The sequence below is a fragment of the Wolffia australiana genome, chromosome 19 (assembly GCF_029677425.1).
Source record: "Wolffia australiana isolate 7733 chromosome 19, ASM2967742v1".
NCBI classification, from domain to species: domain Eukaryota; kingdom Viridiplantae; phylum Streptophyta; class Magnoliopsida; order Alismatales; family Araceae; genus Wolffia; species Wolffia australiana.
Window position 1 is genome coordinate 865319 of NC_135853.1, and position 6924 is coordinate 872242.

General features: G+C 46.3%; 1 non-coding gene across 1 annotated transcript; it reads left to right on the forward strand.

Moving 5' to 3' along the window:
* The first annotated feature begins 1309 nt into the window (after positions 1–1309).
* On the forward strand, positions 1310–1415 carry LOC144715950 (small nucleolar RNA R71). Its single transcript, XR_013584779.1, has one exon. It is a non-coding gene; the product is annotated as a small nucleolar RNA R71 (small nucleolar RNA).
* The last annotated feature ends 5509 nt before the right edge of the window (positions 1416–6924 follow it).

Sequence of the window (6924 nt, forward strand, 5' to 3'; positions counted from 1 at the left end):
AAAGTCTTTCCTCCTATGTCACATGTAATAAAAGGGGCACCAGGATCCCTCTTTTTTATAGGTATGTCATTTAAAATGCTAGAGGCATTTTCTGAAAGTTTAACAACTTCCCTATTCTTTCTATTTGTGCAAGAGTCCTTAAGATATTTCTTAAGTGATGGTGCACACCTAAGCATGTCTTCCACAGTGACTGTCATTGTGGCCTTCCTAAAGTTCTCTAGCAACCTGTTTTCATAATCAAAGACAGGTTTCTTTCTCGTTAGGGCAGATGGGTAAGGTATGTGTTGCCCACTTGTGGAAGGTAAGGGTTCATCGTCGGGAAGATCCTCTCCTTCGTGCTCCCTTGACTCCTCTTTCTTCCTAGCGTTCTCTACAGAATACCTATAGGGATCCTGAAGTTCTTTTCCATTCCTCAATCTTGAGGCTGCCAGAACTTCGGGATCCAATTCATCCATTTCTTCATGGCTAGAATGCTGAATATGATGCAAATTGCATGGATTGATGACGGGTTTCGTAGGAAAACGTTGAGAAGTGCAAGTGTTTTTTGCAAGGATACCTTGGGACTCAGAGGGTGGCCTGAAACTCTCCAGCAGCTTCCTCATTTGCTCTTGTGACTCCAGCATTTGTTTAGTCTGGAACTCCATCATCACCTGCATTCGCATCTCCATCTCCGCCCGCAACTTTTGGTTTTGCTTTTCGATCATATCTGAAATGACGGGGGTTAATGTAGAGAAATCAGGTTGAGTTTGAGATGAAACCTGATACTGTTGTGGAGGCCTGTGCTGGAATTGTTGTCTCTGCTGGAACGGGGGCTGAGCTGCCGGCTTGTTTCCTTGGTGGAAGGCCTCTCCGTTTTGGAAATTTGGCCGCTTTTGACCTGCCCACGGTTGTTGCGGCTGATTGAAGGCCTTCACCTCTTCTTCCATGGCTTGGCAGGCTCCATCTTCATGTTCCCTGCTAAAACAGAGAGAGCAGATCTTAGCTTTGATGATGGGAGAGTTACCTAGGAAGACATTCTTCAAGGTAGAGGTGAGCTCCTCTAATTTCTGGTTGGTCTCCCTTAGGCCCGCTTGTAGCTCTCCCTCCTTGGCGTCGAACTGCAGAACTCCTGCTCTCTTGGGCTGCACATTCCTCCCATTCTGATTGGCTCCAATCTCCTGCAAATCAGTTTCTGCAACTCTCTCCAAAATATCAAAAACTTCATCCTCATATGCAGTATAGAACGTTCCACCGGTAGCGAGATTTACTTTGTTTTTCATAAAATCAGAGAGAGACTCATAAAATATTTGGGCTAATTGACATTGTTCAATGCCATGGTGAGGACATTTCCTCAACAAATCATTGAATCTCTCCCATGACTCACTAAAAGCTTCTCCATCATGAGGATGGAAATTGTGAATTTCTCTTCTATAGAAATTCGTTTTGGAGAGAGGGTAGAATTTTTGCAGAAATTTTCCTTGCATCTCATCCCATGAGTTAAAGGTGATTCCTAAATTACGATACCAAGAAAATGCTTTGTCTTTCAAAGTTAGAGGAAAATATTTCAGTTTTAAAATTTCTGTAGAAATTCCTGGAACGTTTTGACATGAACACCTAATATGGAAGTCATCAAGAAATTCTAAGGGATTTTGAGCAGGCAGTCCATTAAATTCAGGTAAGGAATGAATTAATGCATTGTCATATCGAAAGGAGATACCGTCACCGATGTTAAGATTTACATCAGTTTGACGTAGGCTTCCCGACGGTGTCGACTTGTCAAGAATGGTCCTTCTCCTCTCATGATGCTGATAAATCTCTTCAGCCATATTCTCCTGCTGAATTTCAGGTTCTGTAACTGTAGAATCTGGAGAGGTGTCTCTAATGTCCTTCTCTGCAGATTTTTCACCAGCTCCTGAACGTGTTACTACCATAAATCTTCAGCAAACGGTTAGAATAACAATAGGCTGAGGATTGTTAAGTCCTTCAGCTCTAGGAGAATCAACAAAAATGACTGTAGATTCAGGAAAATGACTGTAGATTTGCAAAAAAATGACTGTAGATTCAGAGAATTGACTGTAGATTTAAAGAAAATAAAAATTCCTACTGTTATACCGTGCTCCCCGGCAACGGCGCCAGTTGATAAGCTCAATTTTACTGTGTTTTTTACTGGTTATTTATCAGTAACATGTGTGAGGATTAAGCTTATTCAACGAATTTATAAACCTCACAAGTTAGGGCGAGTGAGGGTCGATCCACAGGGAGCAAAAGAAAACAGCAGGAAATTCCTTTTCAGTACGTTAAAGTGCAACTTAATCAAGCCGTCTACAGAGAATTTCTCTGTAGACAGATCCTTTGCCCTTTGGGGCAAAGGATCGAACACCTTGCGTGCAGGGATAACCTGCGCGCAAGGTGTTGCGTGCTTGGCGGCCTCCTGCGCGCTGACTATGCAGCACGCGGCGGCTGCCTATGCACGGAATGCCTGCACGCAACAGCGTGCTGCGCGCGACTGCGTGCTGCGCTGGCGTGCTGCGTGCTGCGTCAGGCGCAGCAGTGCGCTGCTGCGTGCGCTGCGCGGCTGCTGCACGCTGCTGCGTGCTGCGTGCTGCGCGCAGCTGCTGCGTGCCAGCTGCGCGTGCTGCGCACGCGCGCTGCACGCTGGCCGCTGCGCTGCGCGCACGCTTGCGCTGCGCTGCTGCACGCGACTGCCGCACGGCTGGCTGCGCGCTGCGCGCAGCGGCTGCCTTGGCCAGCGGCGCTGCGGTGCTGCGCTGCGCGTGCCGTGCGCGGCCGCTGCTGCACGGCTGAGCCTGGCGGCTTTGCTACACACGGCGTGGTGGAGATGCGGAGGAGTTCTGTTCTTTTGGAAGATTTGGGGAAGACGATTTGAACAACAAAGGAACAAAGTTTAAACTGAAATCAAATCTAAAACGAAACAATCCTCAGTTGGGAAACATTGGAAGATCTTGTGACTCTTCCAACCCAACCAAAATTGTCAGAGAAGAGAGGGATTACAGGGCTGAAGCTTGCGATTTCCCCACGTCGGGTGTCACGTCCTTGCGGCGAGACGTGGTTCTTCAATCCAAGCTATCTTCAGTCTGTTCTTCCTCTCCAACTCCAAAAGCTCATCAGCTCCTGGAGGGTGCAGAAATCCTCTTCTCCAAGCCCTAGTTTCCTTAGAGAAAATTCTGAACACCTAAACTCCTCTTTCAAGAGAGTATTTATAGGTTTTCTCTTAAGTCATGCCCAGGGGCATTTTCGTAATTTTTGCCACTTCGAATTTTTGCCCACTTCTGTTGATCCTCCTCTCTTCCTTGATCTTCTTAACCTGTTTCTGAATGTTCACTAGCCATAAAACGTTAAATATATACCACTTGATTCAAAGAATCAAGTGGGGTTAGTGATTTCATAAAACAATACATATGCATGAACTTAGCATGAATTCACAAGATAATTGTAATGAATTTAAACTTGAGAACTTGATTATTTGATGACATATTTTAGAGTCATCAATAGGGGCGTGCTGCACGCGGCTGCGTGCTGCACGCGTCTTGGTCTTGTTGTCTTGTGGCGTGTCTTTGCGTCTGATTACAGACGCGGTGCACGCTGCTGCGTGCTGCGTCTTGGCTGTGCACGGCTGAGCGGCTTTGCTGCACACGGCGTGGTGGAGATGCGGAGGAGTTCTGTTCTTTTGGAAGATTTGGGGAAGACGATTTGAACAACAAAGGAACAAAGTTTAAACTGAAATCAAATCTAAAACGAAACAATCCTCAGTTGGGAAACATTGGAAGATCTTGTGACTCTTCCAACCCAACCAAAATTGTCAGAGAAGAGAGGGATTACAGGGCTGAAGCTTGCGATTTCCCCACGTCGGGTGTCACGTCCTTGCGGCGAGACGTGGTTCTTCAATCCAAGCTATCTTGATCTGTTCTTCCTCTCCAACTCCAAAAGCTCATCAGCTCCTGGAGGGTGCAGAAATCCTCTTCTCCAAGCCCTAGTTTCCTTAGAGAAAATTCTGAACACCTAAACTCCTCTTTCAAGAGAGTATTTATAGGTTTTCTCTTAAGTCATGCCCAGGGGCATTTTCGTAATTTTTGCCACTTCGAATTTTTGCCCACTTCTGTTGATCCTCCTCTCTTCCTTGATCTTCTTAACCTGTTTCTGAATGTTCACTAGCCATAAAACGTTAAATATATACCACTTGATTCAAAGAATCAAGTGGGGTTAGTGATTTCATAAAACAATACATATGCATGAACTTAGCATGAATTCACAAGATAATTGTAATGAATTTAAACTTGAGAACTTGATTATTTGATGACATATTTTAGAGTCATCAATAGGGGCATGGGTCACGGGCATCCCTAAGGATCCAAGGAGCTCGCAGGCGAATGCTGAGCTGCCGTCTCGAGGGTGGATGAGGCAGTGAATACAGCGTAGCCATAACTTGACCCGACGTAGGATGTCCACAGCGCGCATGGATGTACTTGCAAAATGACAAGAGTTTCGCCCTTTCCATATCTCCCATAGTAGATAAGCTACGTTGAAGTATAGGATGGGGCACCGTTTAGAGTGTATTGGCGAGAGAAAGAGCTTGCCAAAACACTCAAACGGGGTCAGTAGACGCCAATGATCTCTGATTGGGCGCCAGCATGCCAATGCTACCTCACTATAAAAGAAAAGGTGATCCATGGTCTCTGTGTGGGGAAGTGAAGGACAGCAATGGCAGCGGGAAGGTAGCGAGTGCCCTATACGGGTCACTCGATCGTTAGTCGGGAGCCCTCGATGTAATAAGCGCCAAAGGAAAAAGGAGACTCGCGTAAGGATGGTCGGATGTCAGATACGGCGACCCCAATGCTGTATAGGGGATTTTGGGCGAAAGTGTTCCCAAGAAGAGTGGCACGTGTAGGCTCCATCAGATGTTGGTGTCCAGATAGCAGAGTCAGAACTCGAGTCCAGTGGTGTAGTCTAGACCTCAGGAAGTGTGTCCAGGGGGAGACCGTGTTGCTCCCTGAGGTGTGGCGTATTGCCTCTGAGTAATTGAGTCACCGTGAGTCACACTCGGTGTGGAACGAACAGGGGGTGGCAAGCAAGGGGCTCATCAGCATGCCAGGTATCATACCACGCGCTGATGTCACCTTGGCCTATATGCCAGCGTGTGACTTGAGCCATCTCAAGCCAATGTAACTGCCACGCCCGCCACCTCTTAGATCCCCGAATATCTATCTCGCGACGTGCCCATTCACCATATTTGGCAAGGATAAAATTCCCCAATGGGGAGGATGTGGTACGCATACACCATACAAGCTTCTTTTGAAGCATGTCCTGAACGTCCGAAAGTCATCTGATCCCTAGACCTCCTTCTTCCGTCGACCGACATGCTTTCTCCCAAGAAACCCAGTGATGGCGCATCTCTCCCTCGAGGTGACCAGACCATAGAAAACGCGCATATATGCGTTCAACAGAGTGGAGAACGCTAAGAGATAGTGAATGGACCGCAAGGGTATGTAACGGGATACTCATGAGGACATGCCGAATAAGTTGGATTCGGCCTCCTAGGGAGAGGAAACGAAGTTTTCATCCCTCTAGCTTCTTTCTAAGCTTACCCAGCACGGCATCGAAATAGTGATGATGAGCGGGGCCAAGAAAGATAGGGCATCCAAGATAATCGAACGGAAGGCGTCCTCGTGAGAATCGTGTATGGTGCTGGAGTATCTCAGAGCGCCTTATAGTGGTGGAAGGTCCCACTATAAAGCTACTCTTCGAGGCGTTAACGAGCTGGCCCGAAGCATGCTCGTACGCGGTAAGGACGCTCATAAATTCCTTAATGGATTTTTTAGATCCATTGAGGAACAAGATGGCATCATCAGCAAATAGTGAGTGCGAGAGAATCGGGCAACCCCTCTTCGTAAAGTACGGCTGGATGAGGCCTTGGTTGATCGCCCGCGTGAGAGATCGGCTAAAGACCTCCTCCATCAATATAAAGAGGGTAGGTGAAATAGGATCACCCTGCCTGAGCCCCCGCGTAGCCGTGAAAAAACCAGTGAAAAAACCATCCATCAAGAGGGAGAAGTGATTCTCCCTAATGCAAGCATCGACAAGTGCAATGAACGCATCCGTGAAACCGAAGCACCGTAACACTTCGAGGAGGAAATTCCACTCAACTCGATCAAAGGCCTTCTCCATATCAAGCTTGATGATGACATTAGAGCCCCGGATACGAGTGTCTATGGATTGGGCTAGCTCGTGCACTAGTGTGATACTGTCATGGATCTGTCGACCCTTGACAAAACCACACTGCTCTGGCGAGATAAGTCTATCAAGGCAACATCCTAGTCGTTTTGTAATGATCTTAGATGCGACTTTATAGCATACATTACAAAGACTGATGGGGCGAAAGTCTCGAAAGGAAGTTGGAGTGTCCACTTTTGGACCTAATTCATTAACCTTCGCTGACACGTCGATAGACGGGGGGGGGGGGTGACGATTAATGATGATGTGACGGTTGTGTGTCATAACTCTGCGTCGCCATGCATCATGCCACGAGATTCCAACCTTTTTCACATTTCCTAATGACAAACGTGTTAGGGCAGCACGATTCACATATAGACTGGATGTATATGTGAATCATTTGAAATACAACGAAGAATGGCAGCTTAAAAACCCCATGGATTGAGGACTTAATACGTGCATCAAAGGCGGAACTAAATTATATTAGTAAAATTCCCATTAGCAGGACTAGTACTCTAAATTGTGAAGCTAAAAGCAAAGAAGGCTATAGTGGTGAACATAGTGGGAATTATATTACACCGATGAGGCTATGGCCTACATAAGCTTTAACTATTTTTATTTTTTTGAAATAAAAAAAACTAATTAAATGAACTTGGGTGCATATGTAAAACTAATTTGAAAAATGGTATAAATTAAGATTGATAGCTTGTAACCTCC